Consider the following 11,790-nt stretch of genomic DNA (forward strand, 5'->3'; position numbering starts at 1 on the left):
TGAGGGCTGAATTAATGCCCGTAATGAAGCCATTAGTGTAATTATAACCATGGCAATCAGCCCGTGTTTTGACCAATTTTTTTCAGACTTGGCGGAAAACACCTTCGTGCTGCACACAAGTGCTCTTAAATCTGCCACATGTCCTTTCCTCTCTGCAATACACCCACACACACACACTACAGTTTCATGCACAGTATACTGTCAGTCTCCAGGGGGTTTATGCTCCGGTGGATTCTCTCTCTCCCCCTCTGTCGTGTGCTCTCTGCCCCATCGGGACTTCCTGTGTGGGAGGAAGGTGTATGTGCCAGATTCTAAGTGCATTAGAGAGATTTTGCCTCCAAGGCCTGGGCCGGGAACAGCCACGTCTGACCTCCACCTTCACGGAATGGAAGACAAAGAGAGAAAAAGAGGCAAACTTGTACCAGCCTTGAGGGAATCAGATCATGTTGAGAATTTTTTATTAGTGCCTGTTGCTTGTTATGAAACAGTTCTGGGTCTGGATACGGATTGATCACTACGCTCAAGTTAACTACGAAACATAATATAGAAAAGAAACAAAGATGGCGAGAAAAACCTTTTGCATTAGTTACTGTGTATAATATTTTGCATAAAAGCATCTGCTAAATGAATGCAAAACAAAACTATGTAATCTTCTGCTGCTGTCATTGACTACTCACCATAGTGGGGATGCACAAAATATCGGATGATTATTACAGATTTTATTACGATAGATATTATATAAATGGTTTTAATAATACTACTAACAATAATACTAATATAATTTAATAATGTAATGTGTAATATGGAAATTCATAATAATTATACCTATACTAATAATAATATTCATGGTTTTCTAGTTTTAATTGTGCATTCTTTACGTTTACATTGCAAGAGTGCTTTAAGTGCTTAAAGTTAATCTTAAAAAACGAAAATTTAGTAATCAAAGATAATCAACTGTTTAATGTTCTATGTCTAAAATCGTGTAGTATTTTTTATTTTTTGTATTTTTTTCTTTTATTTTTTATTTCATCATCATCATCGGTCAGGTCCACCGATAACAGCTAATGATTGCATGACGGTAATACACAACCTCTCATCGCTTATTTTAGGGTTAGTGGTAGTTATTATAAGTAGAATATATTAAGAACAAGTCCCCGTATAAGGTGTATAATACAGGGTTGTGCGTGTATGTGTGCGGGTCAGAGTACCAATGAAGTGTGAACATGAATAGCTCTTTAGGAGTTAGCTGGTGTGTGTGATGCGCCGTGTTGCCTACAGTCCTGCCAATTAGCCTGTTTACGTCTTTAAAAAGCTCTTTTAAGGCACATTAAACATGCACATTTCACCACATGGCTGTGTGGCTCTGAGGTTAATGAATTTTCTCTTCAGCAAGGCACCAGAAATTAACAAGTGGATCTCGAGATGGCAGCCTGAGAGAGGTTTTTACGTGCAAACAAACACCATCTGAAGTCTCCTGTCCACGCAAACTTATGCATAAGCAGTTTTGCTTAAAGGAACGTTCCTTTCCTTAGATCACAGTGGGGGGTCCGTCTTTCCACTGTGACGAGCGCAAATCGGTGAATGAGGACAGAACAGGGACTTCGTAAACAGTCATGAAGCACCTGTTCTTGCTCACCACTTCCCACCTCAAAAAACTCCTGATGGTTATATGTTCATATCTGAAGTGTCATTTCAGATTCTGTCTCTCTATTTCTACAGTCCTTGACTGGATGACTGACAGATTAAGAAGACGTGGCACTCTGCTGGGCTTTGGTTGAATGAAATTGTGAAAGTTGTGGAGATTGTTGTGTTTGTTGTGACATCACAACATGTTAGAGGATTAGTTCATGAATATTTATTAGGTTATACACCAACAATTTAACTTGATGATCTACGGTTTAGTGCAAGGGATTGCAAAACGTTTTTTCAGTCTAACCCCTATGACGTTTTTAAGTTAATAATTCCACCATTTATCAACACATTAGCATGTTCACGGTTCACTGATGTAGGTTAATGGTCACATGACATGCAGGTAAACAAGTAAAATATTTCATCTTTTTTAGTAAGTGTTTTTAAATAATTTATTTCTTTGCTACATTAGTATGATTAATTTAATTACTAGCTTTTCATCAACTAATGACCCCTCTGCATTTATGTAACCGGTCCTACTGACCTGCTCCAAGCGGAACTCGAACCCTGGTCACCGGCGTGGGAAATGGCCGCTCTAACAAGGAGTCGAAAGACCGCAGTCTCTAGTGTCAGTTGCTAGAGCGCCTCTTAAGATCAGGGGAGTGAGGTTTATAGCACAGCTCTCCCTGACCTATGACAGTTACTCTCATCCCCCTAAACCTCCCTAAATTCCCATCCGGGTCACGACACCAAATGTAACCGGTCTTACTCGACCCACTCCGAGCGGGATTCGAACCGTAGCCGCCAGTGTGGGATGCGGTTACTCTAACGAGAAGGCTAATGTCTCTAGAGCACTTCTTGAGATCAGGGGAGTGAGGTTTACATGCACAGCTCTTACTGGCCTACAACATGTACATTTGCATTTAGAAAAGTCCATAAATCAATTATTTCAATAGCACATTGATTTAATATACCATAAAAAGTGTTGTTACACTTTGTTTTGAGAGAGCAGTCATTTTTTCTTATCAACTAAAGTGTTCAAATGAATGTGCGATGTTTCATTTGATAATTTCATCACCACATCTGTGACTGCCATCAGCAATTGATTGTAAAGTATGCCACATTGGCATTGCGGTTTTTGCTTTGAGTATTAGGAGTTCTAGAATCTAATCCACTCTATCATCATTTTTTAGGGATAGGATTAGGGATTTGTATTGAATGGGAAATGAATGTGGACAGGTTTCTTTTGTGTGTTTATTTCTCATAGGTTGCTCTTTAAGTGCTCAATTTAAGACTTAATGAAGCTCTTGATTATGTTTCATTTAAGTATCAGATGGACATAAATGAAACTGTTGACATTCAGCAGGAGCGTAGAGCTATAAAATGGCTAGGCTACACATCCTAGCCTTTGATGAGGGATGAGAATTTGATGAGAGTTCATATTAAAATCTCTGACTTTTGATGACTTTGGTATCTTAGCAACTCTGAGTAGTTAGTGGCATTGTTGAGATCCCCATATGAACTCTTGAGTAGACATGAGATTACTAGGGTCTGAGAAGCAGGAGAGCTAAATGTGAAGTATTTAATCTCTTCCATACTAAAAAGAAAGTTTCCCAAATACTCCCCTGTCAAGAATTCATCCATGCATATGTTTAAAGGGGTAATACACCCATAAATGAAAATTCTGTAATTAATTACTCATCCTCATGTTGTTCCAAACCCATAAGACTTTCGTTCATCTTCGGAACCATCACTTTCAAGCCCCAGAAAGGTAGTAAAGACATCATAAAAGTAATCCATGTGACTCCAGTGGTTTAACCTCAATTTTATGAAGTTTGGTGTGTGCTTTGTTTGGGCCAAAAATACAATTTACCACTTTATTAACAAAATATTCATCTCCATGTTCACGACAAAGTGGTAGTTGCGTAAGCTGTCAATGGAGGGACAGAAATTTCAATGGAGGGAAAAAATTTTCATTTTTGTTCAGAAGATGAATGAAAGTCTTGCGGGTTTGGAACGACTTGAGCTGGCAGAAATTAATGAGAGAATTTTTTTTTTACCTTCTCTCATACGCAGGACTCCAATCGTTTAGTCCGCTTAAATCCCCCTTTTTTTCCAATTGATTGCAATTTCGCATTCAGGTTCAGCATCAATCCAGCCAACAACCACTGGAAAAAACAAGTCCACATCCTAGATTTTTCTCTTTTTTAATAATACATTTCACTTGGATGTATGTCAGAGTAAGGAGGAAGAGACCTGTCGCTACTTCTATGTCAAGTCTTTAAGCAAGAGTCTCCCCCTACTTACCGTTTACTCTCATTGCTGTCTTGGAGATACAAGTGATATATAAAAGAGGTTTTCAGTGTGATGTTTGCTTGTCAGTGTGTTTATCTCTGTTGTATTTACAGTCTCTGTGATGCATGTACTGTTGGATGTGGTGTGGTCCTGTCACTGAAGAAAGACCTAAAGCAGGACAGAGAGAATTGAGAAACCGTTGCATAAGTGTTTCATATTCATATTAATGAACAATGAAGAAGACAAGACAGGGAGCAAGAAAGACAAGAGGGAAAATAATTGTGAAATATATCACTGGCTAATAAAGTCCACTGCTAAATACTGGACTAAATCCCTCAAGTTCTTGTCAAAAAAAAAAAAAAAAAACCTCAACAATTTTGCACTCTAGTAATCTTCAGATTTAATAACCTTAAGCTTCCCTAGTTCTATAAATCTGAGCTTCAAAAACCCTCCCTTCCTCCTCTCCTCCACCACCACTACCCTCTACCTCCTCCTCCCTTTCTCGCTCCCCCGTGCTCTCCTAGCGGCTGTGCATTTTATCTCTGTAATAACACAAAGCCGCCGTCACAGCCTCCCGTCAGGCAGATAACAGAAATTCCTGCCCATATTTTAATAGCTTCTGGCCGCTATCTCTCGCTCCCAACTCCTAAGGAGCGTGCGCACTCACCTTGGAAGCGCAGCCTGGAGGAGATTCCCCGAGAAACCTGGGACTGGTGTGCTCGCGATCGGAACGCCACCGGAATCTTAATGCCGGGCTCTGCTGTTGCCATAGCACTGCTCCGAGTCTTACCGTTTTTCTGTAGTGAGTCGTACCTGAGGAGGGCTGGAGACCACAAGAGTCTCGCGACCCTCGGGGGCCGACGTAGAGCGAGATGCTCTTGAGCAGCTCAAGCTGGGCAGCCTTTAATGCTTTTACTAAAGACCTTGTGATTTCCCTGGAGTCAAAACATATTCAAAATGTCTGTCAGAGGGAGGCGGGGTAGATATTGTCGAGTACCATTACAAGATTATTATATATATGCTCTGTAAAATGGTGAAAATGTATGTTATTTTCGAGCTCTGCTGCTATAATGCAGGGAGATTAAAGGAGGAATTTAAATGGTATTCAGGCCCTACACATTTCTAATGTCTTGCTCTTGTTTTGTTTAAGAAAAAGCATAAAGATCTATGCCACGCTGTAGTCATGTGCCATTATGAAATGTGTTTTTGAGCAAATCTGGAGCGTAGACCTGAATGAATATATTATTTTTAGTGGCATGAATCCTGCGTGTATCCCCCCGACGCTTCACGCCAAATGCATGGGAAACTTCACTGAACATGCTAATTACTTCGCGTTCGGTTTTTGACATGTCACCGGGGACCCGGGCAACAGAAACCGGGCTCGTTGTCGCAGAAATCTCGGCATAAATTGTTTGGCACAGCCTTGGTAGAAAGGAGCACAAACATGTCCTGATGACTTTTAATCCTTGTGAGTCAATAGAGAGGTGTTTATTAACTTTCACTTGACGCTGCCAGAAATATCTGACAGGATTATGCATTAGTCCGTATGGGGCGAAAAAAAATGGGAAAAAGACTGAATTCCTGCACAGTAGGAAGGATGCTGTTGTGGTCTGATAGGATGGATGCCAGCTGGAAAGAATATGGACTCACACACTTGCACACACACACATTTTCACCTCTTTATGTTGTGGTATTAGAATACCAACTGTAAAGTTACTGTGACAGGAAGCTGATGTCAGCTGGTTGCGTGTGTGTTTGTCTTCCCAGGGTGTTTTCGGTTTACTTCGGTTTGCAGGAAAAATACTCAGTTTGTCCTGGCAGATAGAAAGGGTCCATGAACAGAATATTGTATTTACCTCAGATATGAAGTGATCAGGGGGGATATTGTTGCATGGGGTCTGGAGTTCTTGTTCATGATTGTGAACCTACAGATGGCATACTCAGGTGAATCCTCAGGTGTTAGCGGCATTAGCTCTCCGTCTGTGCTGCTTAATCTCTGTGGCAGTGAGGATTAAGAGATGTGCTGTGTGGGATTGTGGGATTGAGTTGATGCTTTGTGATTCAGTGAGGAGATGTGTGCGGCAGTTGTGCTTTTGTGTGCGGCAGGGGTGTGTGTGTGTAAATGTGTGTGATGCTGTATGACTGTGTGTGGTTCTTTGTATAGCTTGGTACAAAAATATGGATTTTTCCTATTAATCAGGATCTTAATTTGAATGATATCAATATCAATTCCCTAGATTAATCCTTTGGGAACAAATTACTCATATGAACTGGTTCTTTTTAATGATTCAAAAGCAGGCAGCAAAACCTCTTTTGAGCCAGTTCTTTTAATGAATCATTCAGAAGTGTTTTTAGTTATCGCTGTGTACAGTATATATCACTGGCCACTTTATTGTACACCATGCTTGTATACCCAGTTTATACCCCCTTTTGCCTTCAGAACTTAATTCTTTGTGGCATAGATTCAGAGATGGTCTCCTGCATACCTTGGTTGTAACAATAGGTTAGTTGAGTTACTGTTGCCTTTCTATCTGCTTGAACCAGTGTGGCCATTTAACACTCTGGCACCAACAAGGCATTTTCGCTCACAGAACTGCTGCTCAAAGGATTTTTTAATTTTTTTGGATCATTATCTGTAAACCCTAAAGATAGTTTTGCGTGAAAATCCCAGTAGATCAGCAGTTTCTGAAATACTCAGATCAGCCTGTCTGGCACCAACAACCATGCCATGGTCAAAGTCACTTAAATCACCTTTCTTCCCCATTCTGATGCTCAGTTTGAACTTCATCAGATCATCTTGAAACACGTCTAAATGCATTGAATTGCTGCCATGTGATTGGCTTATTAGATATTTGGGTTAACGAGTAGTTGAACAGGTGTATCTAATAAAGTGGCCCTTATGTGTGTGTGTATACAGGTGCTGGTCATATAATTAGAATATCATCAAAAAGTTGATTTATTTCAGTTATTCCATTCAAAAAGTGAAATTTTTATATTATATTGACTCATTAATTGCAAAGTGAGATATTTCAAGCCTTTAATTGTTATAATTTTGATGATTATGGCTTACAGCTTGTGAAAACTACAAAATCTAAATCTCAGAAAATTAGAATAGTACATGAAAATCACACAGTGATTACACAGTAATCCCATGGTCATTGAACCAGGTTTTGGTTATTTTGGCAGTGTAGGCAGGTGCAAATCCTGCTGGAAAATGAAGTAAGCATCTCCTTAAAGCTTGTCTACTGAAGGGGGCATGAAGTGCTCTGAAAATGTCCTGGTAAACGGCTGTGTTGAGTGGACAGCACAGTGGACCAACACCAGCCGATGACATGGCTCCCCAAACCAATACAGACTGTGGAAACTTCACACTGGACTTCAAGCATCTTGGATTGTGTGCCTCTCCGTTCTTCCTCCAGACTCTGGGACCTTGGTTTCCAAATGAGATGCAAAATTTGCTCTCATCAGAAAAGAGGACTTTGTTCCACTGTGCTTTATTAAATCCAGAGTCAACCCAGCCGTCTACCAGGACATTTTCAGAGCACTTCATGCTGACTTCATTTTCCAGCAGGATTTGCACCTGCCCACACTGCCAAAAGAACCAAAACCTGGTTCAATGACCATGGGATTACTGTGTAATTACTGTGTGATTTCATGTAATATTCTAATTTTCTGAGATTTTGATTTTGTGGTTTTCACAAGCTGTAAGCCATAATCATCAAAATTATAACAAATAAAGGCTTTGGATATCTCACTTTGGATGTAATGAGTCTATATACTATACAAGTTTAACTTTTTTAACGGAATTACTGAAATAAAATCAACTTTTTGATGATATTATAATTATATGACCAGCACCTGTATATATGTGTATATATATGTGTGTGTGTGTGTGTGTGTGTGTGCGCATAGCTGTGTATGTCAGTGTGTTGCTACTGTTTGTGCCTGTGTGTTACAGTGTGGTTTCTGTGTGTTTGGTTGTTGTGCAAGAGAGCTAACAGGAGCAGCAGCGGCTGGGATTGAATTAATACCGTTCAGAGCGTCTCATAACAGTATAAAATGTACAACATACCTTCAGGGAGCGCTTGGGGTCTGGCAGCAGCCTCTCGCCCTCATTTTCTTGCTTTTTGTCTGTGTGTCTGACTGTCTGTCTACCACTCTCTGTCCTGCACTCACTCTCTAACTTACCATTTCCTCCCAACTGAATGGATTTACTGTATCTTCACCTCTCTGGGTTTGGTGTAATAAACTCTTGTTTGCCGGGCTCCTGGTTGCTGTACGACAGAGAGAGGATACGTGATTTGTCTCTTAGAAGCCCGATGCTGGAAATGTCAGGGACAATCATGTTCAGTAGAGTCATGTTGGGAGAAGTTTAGTCTGTGAATGTCACTGTGAGGGGGGAAAGCAGGCCATATTCATCCCTGTAGCGATCGAAAGTCCTTTCAAACTCCCTGAGAATTCTCACGGAGCATTAGACGTTCTGGCATCGAGGCTGGTGACTGCACTTCTTATGTGTCACGGCAAGCTGAAAATCCCCCTCGCTTCAGAGTGATATGCTGCTTTAAATGTAGTACATTTCACAGCATGGATGATATCGGTGTGATATACTTGTGACAATAAAACGGCTCAATTTAAAGAGTCTCATTAGAGTGAGATGCCACATTTAACTATTACTTCTGTTGCAGAAACCCTTCAGAATGCCACCAAACGGCAGGGGCCAGTGGGTTTGTTGAGAGAGATGAAAGATACTTGACCTTGGTAATCCATTGCCTGAGGACGAGAAAAGACGAATGTTTCGCTCTAGTTCCATCCACCTGTCTCCATGAGCGTCATCTCATATTGATAGAAAGAAGCTAGACCTTTGAGATCTATAAGACGGATTGGCCTCCACTGACAGCCATCTATCATCGTAGTTGAAATGTGATTAATGGTGCCGAATAAAGGGAAAAAATAACAGACATTAAAGTTTAGCACACAAGTATGGCCCATTAAGTATTTTTCCAGTTGCATTTATGGCTACCTTAATCCTTTTTAATATGGCAGGAAATCGATGGCTTCATATTGGTAGTCTAGCTTTTCAACATACTCTATCAAATCCACAGAGGATCTGTCGATAGACCTTGGGCTACTCTGTGAGGTTTGTTTAGTGCTCATTGGACATGCCACTGACCACAAACACAAAGATTGATGATTTGTGAGTAAGAAATGAGGGATTACTGTGTCCGAATTCTTCCTTTTCACCTTTTTTTTTACTTTTGTGAAAGGAAATTATCTAACAAAAGAGAGGTCACTGATGGTATGTTACCCTGACATCTGAATTGATGTCATCATTATAGATGCTTCTAAAAAATGCCAACAGTCAGATTTCATTTTAATGTAATTTTAAAAATTAAGGCTGCCAAATTATACAATAAGGTGCAATTTGTTAAAAACATTAGTTCATGCATTAGGTATCATTAACTAACAATGAAAAATTTTCCAGCATTCATTATTCTTGGTTAATTTAAAAAATATACTATTGTTTATTGTTGATTCATTCATGTTCTTACTACAATAGCTAAAGCTAATGTATACAAATTTAAATGATAAAAATGTATGAGACTTAAAGAGAAAGATATTTGGGTTCATGTATGCATGAACTATGATAAATCTGATGATATGAAACATTTCATTTTTCAAGAACACTTTACAATAAGTTATTATGTTAAAATTAGTTAATGGAATAGCTAACATTTATTTACCACATATTTTGCCTTCAAAATATTTAATGTGACTTAAACCCAGTTGGCAGATATTATTGGACCTTTTAACTCTTTATTGCAGAAAGTTTACATGCGCAGGTGACATATATCCATTCTAGTAATATTGTTTCAGTTTGTATCTTGTATTTAAGCATGTCGAAAATTGCTGCATTTATGGTTTTATAATTTATTGCATTAATTGTTTTATAATGTTTTAAATTATAAGTGATGCAATTTCTTTTTTCATGGAGGACGTTATCAATGACTTCAAGCCTTAGGTTTTTCAAGCTATTAAAATGGTGTTTCTCAGACACCAATTTAAATATATAAGGTTAAAAACTTAAAATAAATACATTGCACTTTATTAGATGAATAATTTTATTTTTGTTATGGTCTTCATCAGAGAAACGCTGAGAGCTCTTGTGTGCGCATACTTTCTTTTTCTATCAGAGCTAAAAAAAGTTAAGTAAAGGAATAGCAGTGCTTACCATCTGTAATCTCTTGGAAGGAAGAATTATCTCATGCTATGATTATAGAGGAGGTGAGAACTTCTTCATATGTTCAGATCTCTTAGAGTTGAGAAGAGCATGTCTTTCTCTTTCTCTTTCACTCTCTCTCTCTCTCTCTCTCTCTTTCTCACTCTCACATTTTCCAATCCTCTCACTTTGTATCCCATTCTCTCCCTGTCTCACTTATGCTCCATTTCTTCTCACATTCACGCTTTCCTCTTGTTCTCTATAGGCTGGAAGTTTCTCCTAAACCCATAGTGAGACCCTGATTATCTGTATTCATAAGAAGGAAATAAGTCTGTAATTCCAGCAGGGCAGGGTGCTAAAAGACCTAATTTGACAGAACAAGTCCAACTATAAAAAGTCTTTATGTAATCATGTGCAGGATTTAGCATCAAACTAGAAAAAACCTGGAGTAAAGTGGGTTTACTGCATCCCTCTGCAGGAACAAGGATTATTACCGTCGCCCTGTGAGTGAAGCTTGCTGATAAATTCTGCATTAAGATGTTCCAGTATATTGAAATTTCTCCTGCACACGCCGGAGCCGGAGCAAAGAAAGACCATTACAATGGCGAGCTATTTATTTGTCACAATATTTTTCTCTCTCTCTGAAATAAAAAGCTGTATCGCTTATACGTTTTTTTCCCCCACAAGGCCATTTTCTCCTTGAGGCACCGGATCAGGCGGATGGTGGCTGTTATTTGTCTATGCAGTGAGGCTGAACGAAGGAGAGCTGCTGTGTTTAAGACTGTTCTAACACCTCCGTTTTCCTGAATAATTGCCTCCATCATAGCTGCTGTGATCCACTGTGCCCTGGATTCACAATCCTACTGCTGAAGACTCTTAAAACACTGAGAAACTCAGTGTTTACATACTCAAGGTATACATTACACAAAACAAGCTGGCTTTTAAAGGGTTAGTGCTCCCAAAAATGAAAATTCTGTCATCATTTACTCACGCTCATGTTGTTCCAAACCGGTAAGACTTTCGTTCATCTTCGTAACACAAATGAAGATATTTTAATGAAATCTGAGAGATTTCTGTCCCTCCATTGAACGTTATGCAACTACTACATTGACGCTTCAAAAAGTTAAAAATTTTAAATTTAAATTTTCTGAAGAAACTCGATCGCTTTATATGATGAACAGATTGAATTTAGGCTTTTATGCACTGAATTAACGTGAACATGAACATTTTTATTAACTAAAATTAACAAAGGTTAATAAATGCTGTAAAATATTTTATTATTAGTTCATGTTAGGTAATGCATTAGCTAATGTTAACAAATGATACCTTATTTGAAAGTGTTACTGAAAAACAACTAACTTAAATTAAAAGTAGAAATTTTGCCTAAGCAAATGACTGACAGAAAGAAAGTTTAAGTACTAAAATGACTACTGGTATTTTGACAACTTTTAACTGAAATAAAAGTAAATTAAAGCTAAATAAAAATATTTCACTAAAAAAAGACTAATCAAATTATAAAAGCTCATAAAAAAGTTACTAAATCTTTAAAATGAAAAGGACAACTAAAAATATAAAAATAAATCTAAGTTAAAATTTTTTAGAATAATATGTATATAAATAATACTAAAATTACAAATAGCCTGGAGGAG

The sequence above is a fragment of the Siphateles boraxobius genome, unplaced genomic scaffold, assembly GCF_051911475.1.
Source record: "Siphateles boraxobius isolate OS27281-9 unplaced genomic scaffold, OSU_SipBor_1 9, whole genome shotgun sequence".
In the NCBI taxonomy this organism is placed as follows: Eukaryota; Metazoa; Chordata; class Actinopteri; order Cypriniformes; family Leuciscidae; genus Siphateles; species Siphateles boraxobius.